The 17,613-nt window shown below is 44.5% G+C and overlaps 1 protein-coding gene across 2 annotated transcripts in view; it reads left to right on the top strand.

Moving 5' to 3' along the window:
* The first annotated feature begins 1,388 nt into the window (after positions 1–1,388).
* Positions 1,389–17,613, top strand: part of ZMAT4 (zinc finger matrin-type 4) — a 529,730-nt gene continuing 513,505 nt past the window's right edge. Inside the window, exon 1 of one of the 2 annotated variants that reach the window (XM_055141948.1) lies at positions 1,389–1,652. The gene's annotated coding sequence lies outside the window, so the exon portion shown is untranslated. The remainder of the gene's footprint in view (positions 1,653–17,613) is intronic. The other variant, XM_055141954.1, reaches the window with a different exon arrangement.

Raw genomic sequence — 17,613 nt, forward strand, 5'->3', positions numbered from 1 at the left:
GCTTCTCTTAAAGTTTAGATGTATGCCTCACAAGTAAAATGTGTACCCTATGTTCTCATTTCCATTGGAGGCTTGAGGGAGAAGGGAAGCATTAAGAGAAGGCCTGAGTATTACAGGGAAGTATTACAGGAAGTATTACAGGAAGCTCTTGGAGTTTAGAGAGAACCTGCTCTCTGCAACAGTCAAGTACTTGGTGTAAGATTTATCTCCTGGACACACAGAAAGCCCCCGACCCCCTTACCCTGTCACACTGGAAGTAAAATCACAGGAAAATGATGATTCTGTGATGCACAGAGTTGTGCACACTTTATGTTTGACTTGGGTTTCATTAGGCAGCACATTTATTGAGTGCTGGTGTTGTGTGTGGAGTTATAAAGACCCATGTGCTATGGGCTCTTGCCATATATTTCGGGAAGCTAGGCAGATCCTAGTAAGAGAGAGATAAAAGTTTCTAACTGATAAGGAACTTGATATTCTAAAAGCTTTTAAAAAATCTTTTAAATCATTTATATTTTTTCTCTTAAAATTCAGTCCCCAAGTAATGTCATCCCCATATGTTAAAAAACACCTTAAGGGGGAGGGAGCTAAAAACCTGTGCTTCATAATTTCTTGTTGAATAAAAGAAAATATGCAATAACTGGCTTACTTCACTATCCCCTTGCTTTGGCTGATAATGGAAGTCGAAGAAATCGATTACAGCCGGGTCAGAATAAGCAAAAGTGAGGTTCTATGCAGAATGATTGGTGCTGGAATGTCTGTCTCTCTGAACCTCCCAATGCAATGGACAATTAGACATCCTAGACTTTCTCTGACTTTAAGAACAGCTTATCTGAAATTTTGTTTCTCAAATGGGAGCTTAGGTAGAATGTGAAGGAATGAACCGATGGCTAAGGTCCAATGAAGGGGCATAATATGCACCCCCCCACACATCTAATGTGACCTTCACATGCCCTCCAGGGTGGCTTCTGGGAAAACACCACTATATTCCTTCAACCCCTACCTTGCTTCGCTTCACAGAGCTTGTTTGACACTGGCGTAAAGCCCATCGTTGTTTCTCTCTGCCCTTAGGAACATTCACCAGTTGGGAAAAAATACGGCCAGAAAATTGTTGCTATGGGTTCTGTTTTGTGGAAGTTAAAATGCTGGAGCCAAAATCTTATTGCTTGATAGCTGTAATGCTCTCTCGCGCGCTCTCTCTCTCCTCTCTCTCTCTCTCTCTTTCTGTCTCCCCCCCCCTTCCCTCCGCCCCCTCCCTTTTTTCTGTCTTCCCTCTCCCCCACTCCCCACTTATTGTAGTCCCCCTCCTCCGCCCCCCGCCCCGCTCCCCCTCATGACCCCACAGTTTCGTCCCCAGGCAGGCCGGGCGCAGAGCCTTACAGGTTGTCAGTGAAACGGGCGTTATTCCCCGGCTGGCTTAGATAATAGTAGGGACCCTGCGCGGGGTGGCTGGAGGCGCTGCAGCCCTGCCCGCGGCTGCGGAGCCAATGGCAGGAGCAGGGGCGGGGCGCGGCGGCCGCAGCTAATCGCCCAGTGCTGGGCGAGCACAGTCGCTCGGAGCCGCGGAGAGGTCTGGGCGCCCGGAGCCCCCCGCGCCCGCATCCATCCCGCGCCTGCATCCCTCCGCACCGCATCCTCCGGGCTCGGCGGAGAAGGTACCCGGCGCCCGGGGAGGGGGCGGGCTGCTCCCGCGCACCTTCGCCGCGGGGGGCAGAGGGGGTGCGGGGAGAGGAGAAAAGTTTAAAGGAGCAAACGTGGCCCAGGAGGGGGAAGACCGTCTTTGACCGACGGGAAAACAAGCTGCTTATTCGGAAAACTTCGGAGCTGCCCAGACTGGGCTTGTTTACTGCGCGGGATCCGGGAGGAGGTGCGGGGAGTAGAGCGGCAGGTCTGTGGGGTGAGGGCGCCGGCACGCCCCGCCGCTGCGTCCTGGGGTCCCCCTTCTCGGGGGCTGGGCACCAGGTTCCTTGTCTGGTCTCGGGCGCAGGAGCTGCGCCTTTGATTGCTCCCTGACCTGCTTTTCTTCAACTGTTGTGGCCTTCTCCTGGAGTTGTTCCTCCAACTTCTCTCTCCTCTGCACCCTGACCCACTCCTATTCCTCCCCGGGTAGGGCAGAAGGGACGTTTCCTGCGGCGTGGACATCTATCCTGTTTGAACTCAAGGGCCTCCATGGGCCCGCACAACTTGGTGAAGAACCGTCTGAACAGTTCTCTGAGAAAAAGAGACCACTTAATTAATTGATTAGCTCCCCACAAACTCCCGAAGACTTTTCAGATTTGGTGTGTAAATATTGGGAACGGTACTACGTTCTTTTCTCCTTGTAAATATTGTGATTTTTTTTTTTATGGTGCTGGGATCTGTGAGTTTGTGCCATACCCAACGATGCTCTGGGCTTACTCCTGGCTCTGTGCTCAGGCATCACTCTTGGCTGGTTCAGGGGACCAAATGGGATGTCCAGGATAGAACCCAGGTCGGAGGCGTGCAAGGCAAACTTGATGCCCCGGCCCTGATGCCTCGGCCCCAGTAGAGTGCTTTGCTCAGAGGGGAGTGTCCTGTGGAGCCTGCACCAAGGGTGCTGTGTCTAGGTGAGCAGGCACATCTCAAAGGACGGGTGCTGGGCCACTCTCCACTGCTGCTGCTGTGGCAGATGGTCCTCCACATGAAAAGAACAGACCTAGAAGCAACAGCCTGTGCAGCCCACAGCACCCCTAGGTGTTCCCAATCGTGGGGCCATCTAGGGCCTCAGTGTCTCTGCGACTCACTGTTGATTCTCACAGAAGCCTCTTTTCTGCCCCTGGGAGGTGACTGGGAGGTGAATGTTCTGGGGCGCAGGGTGACCGTGGGGAAACGTGCTCCTGTTGTCTTGGACTTCTTGCTTGTGCGCCTGTGCTGGCTGCTCAGGGCTATCTCCCAGGCTTGGCTGGACACTCTGAAGTGCTTGATGAGGCTTTGGGGGCATCCACGATTTCTTATGCTGATTTCTGTCCTAGACCCAGGATTGGGGAGTTTGATTTCCAGTCCAGGGAGAAAAGTTCTGTTTTGGGGGATATCTCCCAGCAACATCTCTGCCCTGTGACCCCTTCCTGATGAGGTGCAGGTGACAGCAAAGCACTTTTATTTTTTAATTCTTATTTTCTTTAACCCCAGCAGATTCTCCTTAACTCCATCAGGCAGCTTTCAGTTGGGAGCTGATACTGTGGAAGCTCTACTCACATTAGTGGAAAAAACACAAATATCTCCAGACTCTTCCTTTCTCATGTTCCAGTCAGCTTTCCCTTCTGCACATGTCATCTGACAACAAACAAACTTGCAGCCCACATATTATAAAGCCTTTGTGTTTGTTTGCCTGAGGTGGTGCTAGAATGTTTATCAGCTGCTGGGACTACTGGGCATATTTGTTCCAAACTCTCTTCTGTCTGTTATATATGTGACCCCCCAAATGAGCCAAGGCAGGTCACATGTGCTTGTGTGTATTGTGTGTGTGTGTGGAGTAGGGAGCTTCTTTGTGTTAATGTAGGCAGTGAAAGAGTTAGGAAATGCTTTTGAGTTTGAAGGGTGTCTAGAATCAGGGACAGAGAGGAATATTGGGAGTTCCCTTTATTGATACTGATCTTATAGAGTTCTATCACTATAAAGGGCATTAAAAGTAAGGCTTTTAAACCAACTCCTGAATGGTGACTCATGCAGAGAGGGAAAAGGCAGGCAGGTGGGGGGCAGGGGGTGCAGAGGAAGCTGTAGAAAGTACAAGTGGGACATACAGGAGCACCTCTCCCTCTCCCTCCTCCTCCTTCCTCTTCCTTGGATTTCCTTAGTTGGAACAAGGATCACTAAAATAACACTTTAGACTAAAAAAAGGATAATAGGAGCTGAAGAAAAATCGACAAAACGCAAAATATGATCACTGCAACTTCACCTTCATGGGGCATGAAAGCCCGGCTCTGGCTCATTGTGATCTACTTGGAAGATTTAATCTCTGGTGTTGTTGATTAGTTCCTTGTGAAGTCAGAGCCTGTGTGTTTATGAAGGGATTGATTAGTGTTCAGGAAATTAAATTTGTCACCTCATCAAACATGGTCATTTTATCTGGGACCCCAAATAAGCACCTTTCACAGATCTAGCATGTCACCTCTCAATTGACCGACGAGGATTTCTTTCATTTAACCACCGCACTGTGAAGGAGTCACTTCTTGCTTCCTAGTCTTGGGTAATTTTCCCACCAAGTGAAAGTCCTTTCCTTACTTCATTGCTCATTCACCCCCAACCTCTTTTATTTTCTTATTCCTTAGCATCATAAACACACCAGTAAATATTCATTTTCCAGCCTGCTCTGATCTTGTAATTTTGTCCCAACTTTACTGTAAAAGAAAATTGTCCCTTGGAACATAATTGAAAATATATTCAAATTTTTATCAGATGAGTCATTTAGTTTCCTATTTTAAGGTTAAACCTGGGGAGAGCAGAGGAGTACCTTTATTGTTTCAGGTGTTTTTGTAAATTCTGAGAAGTGCCCCCCTTGTCTTCTGTGGCTTATGATCTCTCCTTTTATCCTGGGAAGGGAGTTTATGTCTGGAGGATGGAAATTGTCTCGATCCTGAAAGTTGAAGCGGTCAGAACATCATGCTTCTGCCTATTCAAGATCAGGTGAAGGTGGTTTCAAAATGTCAGCTCTGAAATAGATTCATCACTTAATTTTTCCTTTTCATTCTTCATTTAGACAAAATCATAGTAGAAATTGTGAGCAATTGCTCACTTTTCCTTACTCATGTTCTACTTGGGAGTAAATATGCAAATACCGGAATAATTTTACTTAAATTGCTGTCTCCCTTTCTTCCTCTTTTTCTGTTTTCTTCCTTCTTTTCAATTAAGACCATCTTAGAGGTTGAGATGCAATCTTGGTCACCTGCTCACTTTCCATGTGAAACAGTTAATTAGGGGACTTTAGGGGTTGAGAATTAGGTGGAGAGGGTCTTGGAGGAGCAGTGAGGTCACCATTCCGTGTTCAGTCTCTGCAGACCTCACCAGAGTCCCTGAGTGGTGTAGTTGCCCGGAAAGAGCCCTGCAGGCAGATGTTTCTGACATAGAATTGTTAGAAGCTCTGGGATTTCTTTCAGATCCTGCCCTCATCATCCATTGTCCTGACATCACCCCACTCTCCCTCAACCCCATCCACAGTACTCTCTTGGAAATGCTGGCAGCTATGACTTTTATTTGTCAATATCTTTTGTTGTTGTTGTTTTTGTTCTCTTCTTACCTTTACATTTATCTCTCAAGAATTAGAAAAGATCAAATCTACTTAACTGTACCAAGGTGTAAACAGCCTACATTGTAGCTCCATATAATATTTGAGTTCTTAGTGGAAAATAAAATGTTCATGGTAGATTTTCTTGCAGTAGTGGGATTGGAAAGACAGTTTGTTTTCCCTACAGAGAGTGTCTGGGCAGTTACAACCCATTGCTTTTCAGTTATGGCTAGTCCTGCTCTTGTCCCTAACTAGAAGAAATTTTGGACACCCTTTTTCTTGTCATGGCAATATTTGGGGGATAGCACCTTGGGCACAGCACCTGCTCTTTCTGCCTCTCCATTTCATTACTGTAAAGCCCAGGGCGTGGACTAAGTTCTCTTAGATTATTTTCAATCTAACTTTCTCTCTGGATTTTTCACCTGGGTCTGAGCTCCAGCCGTGGATGTCAGAGCTCCAGAAGGCACAGGGCAGTGGGAGTGAGGCTTACAGAACAAGAATCTTCAAGGCGGTTTGGGAGGAATGGTGGAAGTTATGCCAGAAGAAAAACAGGCTGAGGGGTGATGTAATAACTCATTTGGGTTTAGGAGGGGATGTTAGATGGAGGATGGCGACCAGCTGTTCTCCATCTCCAGAAAGGATTGAACGAAAGAAAATAGACAGAAATTGCAGCAGATGGACTTAGATTAGGTATGAAGAATTTTCCATCCGCAAGTTGTTAAAACGGGAAGGTTGGGATGCCTTTGTGATGATCTTCAGAGGATAGATAGGGACAAGATTCATCGGGAGAGAAAGCAGGGGACTCTGGGAGGCTGAAGACTGTAGTCTAACTGCTCTGTCACGAAGGGCCCTTTGAGTTGCTTCCAAACTTCACCTTTGCTCAGAGGCTGAGCAAAGGCACTGGGAATCAGAATGCCTGGATGGTAGGAACGAGGCTGGCCTATACTACTTCCTGGGTGTAGCTTTGCTGGCAAATCTCCTCTTTCCTTGAAGGGCTCTATGTGTGAAACCGCATGAATTAGTGAAATGTGAACCAAAAAAAAATCAATAAATAATTAGCGAGCACATGCATGGGGGCCACTGAGAAAGAAAAGAACAGGAAGGTTTGTTCTGGGCTAGCTAGAAGTCAAAATCAAAGGTGTTCTTATCTTTGTATGGGTCTATCAAGCACAGGGTTTCGACCAGGAATAAGAGAGGGCAGTCTTCCTGCAGGAGCTTGAAAGAAAGCTCTCAGCTCTCTAAGCAGCCGTGTGTGTGTGTGTGGGGGGGGGGTGGGGTGGGGGGGTGGTGTCTGTCTGGGGAACAGGCAGTTTGGAGTCAAGAAGCTGAAGGGGAGAAAGCTAGGATGACCAGGGTGTGATACAGCCTTGTGGAAGGGAGAGAGAGTGGGAAAACAGGAAGGAGAGATGAGGGGTGGTATAGCCCAAACAAGTCGGAAAGCCACATCTGCCTGCAGAAGCAACTCATGGAGGAAATCTGGAGAAAGGAATCAGCTGGGCAGATGAATTCAGGGTTAGACCAGACTGAACCCTCTTCTATACATCCTTTGGTGCAGAGTGTTTTTAAATTCACTTCACATTTCTACTCTCAGTTTTGGTGCTCCTGACTGCTCTATAATGCAAGGGGGTAGAGTAAGTACAATATGAATGGGTCTAGGAAGCCAGGCTCACCCGGGTACCAGCACTTGGGATGGTCAGATGAATAGAGAAACAACTGCGATGGCCTTGAGCAAGTAGAATTCCACCTGGTGGAGATGAAAATGCTAATATATAGTGTAGTTAAGAGTGCTAGGAAATGAAGATTCTTTTGGCCTTAATCAGTGGGAAGAGAATTTGTAAACATGTGAGACATATCTCAAAAACATACTCTTTCAACCAATAAGCAATCCCTCTTCTAGAAATTTATCCTAAGGAAATAATTAAAGTTGTGCAAAATGCTTCTAATCAAGTATATTCCACTTAGCATTATTCATTATGACAAAACATTGTATGGTGGGATTAATTAAACTTAATATGGCTCGTCTATGAAATGGAAATCAAGGAAGCTATTAAATCACATTGATGATAAAAATTGGGGAAATACTAATAATATATATTTAGTAAATAAATATTTAAAAGGAAATGCAGTATGAATGCTATATATAAAAGTACCGTACAGTCTTGGAAAATATAATACTTCAGTGTGATAATACTTGTTCACTGAGTTTTAGGAAACGTTTTTTGTTGTACTTTATTAAACTTTTCTATATTTCCTAATTGACCACCAGCAAACATGGTATTTTACAAGTCAGAAAGACATGTTCTTCAATCAGTCACTCAAACCCCAAGGATTCAAACTGTGACTAGATATGTAGCACGGTGCCAGACAGGCTGTTGCCCACTAAGGAGCGCAACTAAGGACAGTCCCTGTCCCTACCCATTTGTTGCCAGCAGATACGTGTGCACGGAGTAAGCAGTAGGTGTTTCACTGCACTAGTCAAAGCAGAGAGTTTGATTTAAGTGTTGGGCTTTAGGATCAGTGTGCAGGAAATTGTCACCATAGCTGTAGCAACTCCATTCTCCCTCTCCTCCTCTGGTTCCAGTGCCTTCCAGTGGTCAGACTTCCTATTTCTAAGGCTGTGTTTATAGTGCTCACAAATATCTGCTTATTTCCCAGGCAGATCAATGGAGGCTCCAGTCACTGTGACTTGGCCATGCTCACAAAGCTAGTGAGTGGCAGCAAAGGACTCTGCTGATTGAACCTATACCTTTCCAGTGCTGGCTGCTTTGTGCTATTGAGGACAATTGGCAGATTGCTGCTAAGGAAATATTGTCTTTCCCAGAAGTCATGCCTCCTGCTTTATCCACCTATTAACCAAGACCAAATGAACATACTGAGAACGTACTGCATTTAGGAAAGGTGCTTGAGTGTGGAAGGTGCTGCCTCCTGGTTGCAGTGACCTCCTGGTTGGGGTTCCTAACTGAGAGTCGAATTTGTTGCTGCTTTTCTCCGATACATTTGCTTTCAGCTCTGCTTCCTTTGTTGCATAAACTTCAGCAGCCGGAGAATCCTGCTCTCCCTGGAAGTCACAGCTGGCTGACTCCATGATGTTTGCTGGGCCGTGGAGGGGCTCTGGTGATCCTTGTCACAGCAGGGCAGGTGGCAGCCCTGACGGGCACATCCCTGGGGCTTTTGAAGACCAAATTGGGAAAAGTGAATAATTGGGAGGCACAGCAGGATAAGGTGGGCCACATTGCTGGCTTGTCTCTGTATTTCTTTTATCTTAAAGATAACAAAACATTTATATGATGCTTTGTATTTCCAAGGCTTTGAGGTGCTAGGGTGAACCCCCTATGCTCAGTTTGTAGGGGCAGCAGGCAGATGAGCCAGTATGGAAGAGAAACTGCCAGAGTATGTCTCCCTACTTTTGCACCAGGGAGGCCTTATGTACCTCCTTGGGGGTTGGGGTGGGGACTGGCACCCTGAAGTTCTGGCAGATACTTGGGGGAAATAGAGTAAAACTACATGGGGTGACTCTTGTAAAAGAGTGCCTTCATCTGAGTCCTAACGTAATTCTGGAGGTTTGTGCTGACAAGTGGGTCCCAGGGAGGTGGTATAGACTCAGGAGGTTACACAAGGAGCATGTGGAGTAGAAGATTTGGGGTCTTGAGCAGCAGAGGAGAAGCATGACTTGGACAAAATAGATTGCGTCATTTCTGGTGTTAGTAGGGGTCTGGAGTCCAGAGGCAGCGTGGGGATCATTTGACTATGTCAGGGGACTCATAGTTGGTGTGACATCAGGAGATCTTCTCAGCTGTCTTGTCACTTCAGGGTTTTCTCATTGAGATAGACCTTCTGCTTAATAAACAGGAGTCAATGTGTCTACGAGCTGAGTATTGGGATTAGGGGGAGGCCCCAGCAAGGGGGAATGTGGAAGGAAAGTCTTACCTGGATTTTGTCTCTCCTGCTGCCACCTCAAATTCTCTTTCTGTGGGAAATGAAATTTATCTAGAAAGAAAGAAAGAGAGAGAGAGAGAGAGAGAGAGAGAGAGAGAGAGGGAGGGAAGGAAGGAAGGAAGGAAAAGAAAGAAAGAAAGAAAGAAAGAAAGAAAGAAAGAAAGAAAGAAAGAAAGAAAGAAAGAAAGAAAGAAAGAAAGAAAGAAAGAAAGAAAGAAAGAAAGAGAAAGAAAGAAAGAATTGAGATAGCTCCTGTTCTGCTTTGCCTTTCCGGATGGCCTGGAATTTAGGGTTTCCCAAAGAGGAAAGATTATCAGACAAAAAGAAAAAAGTGAGAAAAGTGGGAGCAGAATCAAGAGCAGGTTGGGAGCTTAAGAGAACCATTTGAGAGTGAACAGGGCAGCTTAGGAAACTTTCGAACCATCTATGATAACACTAGTTATCACTGTATCACTGTCATCCCATTGTTCATCGATTTGCTCGAGCGGGCACCAGTAACGTCTCCATTGTGAGACTTGTTATTACTGTTTTGGGCATATCGAATACACCACGGGTAGCTTGCCAGGCTTTGCCATGAACACTAGTTGGGATAGTGGCAGTGGCTTCACAGTGTCAACCTCCTTCAGCGAGTCTTAGCTGCTTCATGATTCAGTGGTCTCTCTTATCAACATGCAATTTTTTAAATGTGAAGCCACTGCCATTACCACAACAACTCATCACTCATCTGTCCAAACTTGGGGACTGGTAGCTGGCCAGGCCAAAGAAGTGACACCTATGTACCTCTAGCACAGTTCCATCTCCTTTTCTTTATTTTGTCCCACTTGATTTTTGGGAGAGTCTGCAGAGGTGTGTGCAGGGCAGAGAGGGGCCATTCCCTGATCATGGGTACTGAGTCACTTGGTGCTTCCTGAGGAGGACTGTGAGAAGCACAGGAGGTCCTAAGCCAGGAGATCTCTGAGTAAGGGCCTTTTTTGGGGCTGCTTGACTAGAGCCAGATGCCTCTCTTCCTTCCTTCACGAACTTCAGAGCTGCTGGGTACTCACTGATTCATGCTCAAATGCTGAGAATCAACCAGTGTGGCTGTGAACATAGGAATGAAGGATTTACTCAAACTGACCTAGGCCCCACTTCTCAGAGCTTATATTCTAGTGGGGAAACATCAAGTAACTAATTAAGTAAGAGGAAGAGTAAGGAAGATGGGGATGGAGGTGATCAGAGCAAGGGAGAGGGAGGGCTAGCTGGCTTGTGACCTGGAGGACCTCTGAGAGAAAGTAAGTGTGGAGAAGCCTCCGACTGGGTAACAGGTGCTGTGGGGAAGAGCAGTCCCAGGAGAAGCCCTGAGGAGAGGTAGCTGATGTGTTAGGTACCATGAGGCCAGATTCATTGCTTCAAACACAAGAAAGCTTTGAGCAAATGAATTCCATTGGCCTAAAATAGATTACTCTGGCAGATGTGCATGAGGAAAGTACCTTGTGAGAAATCAGTGCAGGTAGAAGGTTAGAGATTGTTGACTGGGATTAGGGCATCGCAGTAGACTGGGATATAGAGTGAACAGATTCTTGACATATTTTAAAGGGGATGCTATCAGAATCTGTTGTAATTAGATCAAATTGGAATTTTCCAAAAAGTGAGAATTCAAGGATAAGTCCTAAGACCTTTGTCGTGAGAGAGAGAAAAAAGCTGTAAGAAGCAAATTGGGGAGAGAAAAATATGAAAAGAGCAACTTGGGGAAGATGAAAAGTTCTTTTTGCTTTGACATCTAAATAAAATGCTTGCTAGTCAATTGAGTGATATGTCTAGAGTTCAGAGGAGAGGTCCAGTCCAGAAAAAAAAGGCAGTTGTCAATTTATTGATAATCTTTTAAATATTTGGAACCAGATGGATCACCTCAGAAGAGTAAATAAAGATGAGGGATACAGACTGGTCCTAGGAATTCCAAAATGTGTAGATCTAGGATTGGCAAAATTTTTGAGAAAACCAGACAATAAACACTTCAGACTTTGTGGACCATATGGTCTTTGTTGAGACTCTTTAGTGTTGCTGTTGCAATACAAAAGCAGCCTCAGACAACATATAAATGAATGGCTATGACTATGTTCTAATAAAACTTCATTTATAAAAGCAGGAGCTAGCTGTCTTGCTGGCCAAGTGTTTGACCCAATACTAGGACATGCAGAAAGATGAGCAAGGGGACTGTGAAGGAACAGCCCCTGGAATTAAGCACAAACTAATAGTCTAGTGATTAGAACTTAAGTGTGTTTTTCAGAGAGGAGAGAAATGAGCTGGGTCCAGAGAGATGCCCAGGCTTGCTGTCCAACGAGGCTGAGGAGTCAGTGTTGCAACATTGGTGAGTTGGCAGGAGCATTTGTAGAGTGGGAGGCAAAAACTAGGGTTAGGTTGGAGGAGAGGCAGACGCCAGCTCATGGGAACACCTGGAGGAAAGAGTGTGGATATAAAGGGGTAAAAGTAATCTAGGGTTAACTTGGGTGTATATGGGAGTTCAAGGATATGTTTCTCCCTTACAATGAGAATAATTGGCGCCGGAGAGATAGTCCACAGGTAGGGTGCCTGGCTGACCCAGCTTCCATCCCTGGGGTCACATATGACCCCTTGAAACCTGCCAGAAGTCATGCCTGAGCACAACAGATTCAGGACTAAGTCCCTAGCACCTCTGATTTTGGCCCCCAAACAAAATCAAAACAGTAAAGAGAGGGAAAGGGAGAGGGAGAGAAAGAGGGATAGAGGGAGAGGGGGAGAGAGAGGGGGGAACAGGGAGAGAGAGAGAATGAGAATGATGCTGGTGGAAATGATTCGGATCGAAGAGCCTTCCTTCCTTCCTTCCTTCCTTCCTTCCTTCCTTCCTTCCTTCCTTCCTTCCTTCCTTCCTTCCTTCCTTCCTTCCTTCCTTCCTTCCTTCCTTCCTTCCTTCCTTCCTTCCTTCCTTCCTTCCTTCCTTCCTTCCTTCCTTCCTTCCTTCCTTCCTTCCTTCCTTCCTTCCTTCCTTCCTTCCTTCCTATCTTTGTTTTTGGGCCTTCAGTACTCAAGACTTGCTTCTGGTTCTGCACTTAAGGATCACTCCTGGAGGGCTCAGGGCACCATATGGGGTGCCAGAGACTGAAACCCACTGGCCCTGTGCAGGATAAGAGCCTCACTGCTGTACCATTGCTTGGGCCCTGAGTCTTCCTTCTTCTAAGTAAGATTTAACCTTATATTGGTTTCAAGTCCACGAAACAATGATTTGACAGTTGTATATATTATGAAGTATGTTTACTGAACATCCATCACCATACAATTATAATTTTTGTGTGTATGGTTATTTGTTTGTTTGATTTTGTATCACACCTGACAACTTGTGATGCTAATGTGGAGAGCCTAGGGGACCAGATGCAGTGCTGAGTATTGAACTCGAGTTGGTTGTATGTAAGGCAAGCGCCAGAGCCACAGCACTCTCTCTCGCCCCGCATGGTTATGTTTTGAAGAAATTAAATTGCTTTTTGTGGGCAGGGAAATAATTAAAGAAAAGGTAGAGTTGAATCATTGGTGTTATATGTCCCCGAAAAATTCCCCCCAAGATGAAACTGCTTCCATGGGGAGAAGCTGAGTGCATTCCCCAGGGGCTAAGCATTTGCTGTACATTCGCTGCATTTTCTTCCCTTCTCCTAAAACAGGACTTGTTTATTTTTCTTTACTGTCTTTTTTCTCTTTTCTTTCTTTTTTCTTTTTTGCTGTTGTCTTTTTATATCATACCTTGCCATGCTCAGGGGTTACTTTTGCTTCTGCACACAGGAATTACTCCTGGGTAGCCCTGGGGGTAGGGGTGGCATATGGGCTGTTGGGAATTGAACCTGGGTGAGCCATGTGCAAGCTAAAATACTCTACTCTCAGTACTATTGCTTTGGCCCATCTTTCTCCTTTCTTTTTTCCTTTTTCCCCTTTTTCACTTTTGCAACTTTCTATGAGATAGGAAGGAAGGGAACATCAGGGAGATTCTAATTTTTATCTGAAGGCATTGTTCTGAGAGGGATCTTACCTAAAACCACATGATCTAGAAGGGGGAAGGGTAGAACTTAGTCACAATGTAGACTTAAACCCATTGAGGTTTCACTTTCGAACACCCTAGGAGGAAAGGCTAAGCAGAGAAGAGATTTCCTGTGACAACCCTCCCTTCCCTACGGTTTGGGAGAAAGGGAATGTGCAAATGAACTATGAGGATACAGAATGCCTTCTTAGTTCTGTTTAGATGTCGGTAGGGAAAGAAAAATGAAAACAGGCTAGGGTTAAGTGGGATTCAATGGAAGGAAAATGATACTGCGCTTTGAAAATGGACAATATCAGATTTCAAACCAGGAAGAAAAGCAGGCCAGACATTTCACAAAGAAACTGTGATTTGAGGTGTGAGGATGGTCACTGAGGCTGCAGCAAAGTGGATGGATTGCTCTGGGAGCTTCAGAAATTGATCCCAGAGCCAGAATGTTAATGTTCTCGCACTGAATGGACCTGTCTAGGGCTTGTGATTGGCCATGGACCCAACCATTTTTTTTTCCTCTGAGAGGGATTCTCCTATTAGATGACAGAGGACAGAGGGTACAAAATACTGGGGCTCACTTTATCAATGATGTGGTCCAAAAAAAAGCTTTCAGATGGGAAAAAATTATATTAAGCTTTATAAAGGCAATATGCAGTTTATAACGCTCGGATTATCTTTCCACCAAATCTTATTCCTGTTACATTTTGGTGATATATTATAGAAATTGTGACAGTACAGAGGTGTAGGGACCAAGAGCTTACCCAAACCCAAACTTCTCCACAGACTTAGCTCACATAGTTTATTTGGTTATTCCAAGCCTTTCTTCCTGCTTTAAGAGATCTGATGATACCCATCTTTTATAGGGTATTATAAGGATTAAGTGGAGTGTCAGCTAAAGTATCTAGCACAATGCCTATAACAAGTGCTCAGGCATCTGTGGTAAGTGGCACGTGGAGGGAGGGGGCAGACAGGAAGGTATTGGGGTCAAACGGTCACGCTCTAAAGATGGGCCAGGTTGGACCTGAGTGGTGGGCTGGTGACGAGCAGCCAGGGCTTGGATTATTGTGATTCTGCAAACTGCCAACTCAAAGATCAGAATACCTATTGCTGGGCTTCAGAGCTCGAATGCTTCAGCCCAAATATCAGAAAAGAGCATGTTAGTCTTACCTTAGAGTCCAATGCCTTCAAAAAATAAATTCTAGGGAGCTGACTGTGAAATCTGCAAGAATCATAATATTGAGATAGATTTAAAGGGAACCAAAAAATCCTTGCAGTGCGTCAAACAGCAGGAACATAGATTTCTCATACTAATCAAGCGATTTGTAGGAAAATCCTATCTATCTTCCTAAGTTGAGCTGAATCAAGTAAATGATCACTGCAAGTTGCAGAGTGAGCTCTGAGGCAAGCACAAGGCTGGTTTATGATCCTGCAGAACTTTTCTGCAGCATGAATTTCTGGGCAAGCAGGTGACTTTCAAGGGAATAAAAAAATAACCCAAAAAAACCACTTTCCCTTGACTTCCCTTTCACCTGTCCTCTTTTTAGGGTGGAAGTGTTCTCTAATCGGAGATATGTGGGTAGTCCTCCCAATAGTTGGGAGGAGGAAATGTTTGAACTTCTTGGCAGAGGTTTGGGACTCTCCATAATCAGTTATTATTTCACTCATGGAGTGGGGTGTGACAATGGCAGGAGTTTGTTTGAACTCCAGATGAAAGAGCTCAATAGTCAGATGCTGGTCTGGCTGTACATTAAACATTACATTGTCAGGAAACTGTATGGTAAAAAGGTATTTATGACTCTGTGTAGAGAGAGCACAATACACTCTTTGCCCCACCTCCTTTAAGGAAAGGGATAGCATTCCAGCAAAATGCACTCCTGGGAGAGCCAGGTTTCCAAGATGGTCTATGTTGTAGGACTACATAGGGCTGATTCTAAGTATGGCTTCTTTGATTGTGAATCAGTATTTCCCAGTCAAGTTTTGGTTAAATTCTAAGGCATTCTGAGTAATTTCACGAGGACTTAAGTGAAATCAGTTTAAACATCTTTCAAATTAGAGGGGGAACACTGTGTTACCCATAATGATGGAGAGATGGGTGGTTGTTCAGGATAACTAAGACAAGGAGTTGACCTAGTGATGTGTGATTCTTTATATAAGTAAGGAGTGTCAAAATGCCCCAGATGCCAAAGGGTGTTTTTTTATACACAGGAAAATGAATGTAATATAATAAGATATATATTACAAAAAGATATACAGTGGTTAAAAACACATTCTAAAATGTTTGGCTCCATGCATTATCAGCATAGTAGGTCGGGTAGGTGGGGCTTAAGATATGGATAAGATCTTGAGTCTTATCCCTGGAGGTTAATTGTTTGACTTTGTAAAGTCAGGAATTGGGCCTTAGCTTCTCCCTCTGTAGAGTAATGATGATAAAAATCCTCCTTATAAGTGTGCTACATGGCAGAGGTGAGAAATTTTAGTCAAGAAACTTAGTACCAATGGCAATTCCAATAATAACAAAGTTAAAATACTAATTAAAAGGGAACTGAAGTGCTATTTTTCCAGCTACAAAATTATGGGTTAAAGATGACCTTGCTCAGAGACCTGGTAAAGTATTAGAATAGCCTATTTATAGAACTGTAACTTGTGCAACCTTCTGGAAAGCCTGTGTTTTCTTGTTTTCTTTTCTTTTCTTTCTTTCATTCTTTTTTTTTTGATGTTTCTGGGCCTTTTGATTAACTCTTAGGATTGTTTTCTAAGGAAATCATCAGAAAGGCTGGAAACTGTGTTTGCAGTGTTGTTTGCTTAGTGCTATTTATTTTACTGCAAATCTGAAATCCAAATTCTCCAGCAGTAGAAATTTTACATTGGTTCATTCACACAGTGGAGTGGTAGGCAGCCATATCAAATATTTGAAGACATTAATGATATGATATGATGTTCATGAAGCTGTCTGTGAAATACAGTCCAATCTGACTAGTTTCTATAATAAAATATGTGTATGCTTTATAGTGTATACATATTTGCATAAACATGAATAAGATACACCCAAATATTAATAAGGACTCGCTCCAGATGGTGGTGAGACTATAGATGAGGTTTGGTTTCTTCTTTATTCCTAAATTATTGATAGTGAACCTCTATCAATTTTCCTAGTAAAATGTAGTAACCAGAGTAGATCAAGTCCTTGCCCTGTTTAGGAGGTATTTCTCTGCGGATGAGTCCTGCTGTAGGTTCCCTGCAGGCTTGGAAGCTTTTGTATCTTCCTCCTCTTATTTCTCTCTGACCAATTTGGAAGAAACAAATGTTTGGGGAATGGAGATAAATATTTTAGACTGTAGAAGTAGAAGTGGGTGTATTGTGAAGAAAGAATCAAGTGCAGTGGTTCTCCGGCCCTGAAATCATTAAGTTTCTTAGAAGTCACAGACGTGGTAGCAATGCATGTGTTTCCCCTTCCACAGCCTCCTCTGGGCACTAAGCTCCCGCTGCCTTTCCTTACAATCACCCCTGGGAGAAAGGAAGAGGCATTTAACAAAAATATCAGCCCTGCCTGCTCAGAGATCAGAGACCCTGAGAGTTGTCAATGCCACAGAGAATGCTGACAGCATTCAGCACAATCAGTAGGTCCAAGGTTGAGGGTGTCCCTCGGGAAAACCACCCCCCAGTGCCAGTCACACTACAGGGGGGTCTCAACTACAGCACCTACAGCAGCCCCAGGTTAAAGAAGGTGGGAAATAATATAACATGGTAAGTACCTGACGGAACTGAGTGCTGAACAGAAGTCATTGTTTTGTTCAGCAAACATCTGCTGGGGTAGTGTCTTGTGCTAGGCGCTGCACATTTCCTAGTGAATAAAACAAAAGTCTTGACCTTTGGGGGAACTAAAATTTTGCATACATTGGCTAGCTTAATTCTGACAGATGTGCTTTTCAAGATTTGGATTTCAAGGTCTATCTTAAAGCAGCACACTTATTTTAAGCCTGTAAAAAATTGGAAAAGTAGTAATATTTTTCTTTTTAAGTTTCTCATTAAATTTAAATGTTTCCTGAATTCATTCTTACAAGATCTCTGAAAGATGAGACCGTGTGTATGTGTATGTCTGTGTGTGTGTATGTGAGCGAGAGAGAGAGAGAGAGAGAGAGAGAGAGAGAGAGAGACAGAGACAGAGACAGAGACAGACAGAGACAGACAGACAGACAGAGATAGAGACAGAAAGAACGAGTGAACTCTGGCTGAAGTTGGGCCGACTTTTGACTCCAACTTTGGCCCTGTTGGAACCACCTTCTTTGGTTTGGTTGTTTGCCCATCATGGATGCCCCCATGCCACCTAGAGGCCCTAAACTGATGACATCTGCTGTATTCTGTGCCCTCTGGAAATCATTCATGTGTTCTCATCAGAACTTTTTTGTTTGAAATA

The sequence above is a fragment of the Sorex araneus genome, chromosome 1, assembly GCF_027595985.1.
Source record: "Sorex araneus isolate mSorAra2 chromosome 1, mSorAra2.pri, whole genome shotgun sequence".
In the NCBI taxonomy this organism is placed as follows: domain Eukaryota; kingdom Metazoa; phylum Chordata; class Mammalia; order Eulipotyphla; family Soricidae; genus Sorex; species Sorex araneus.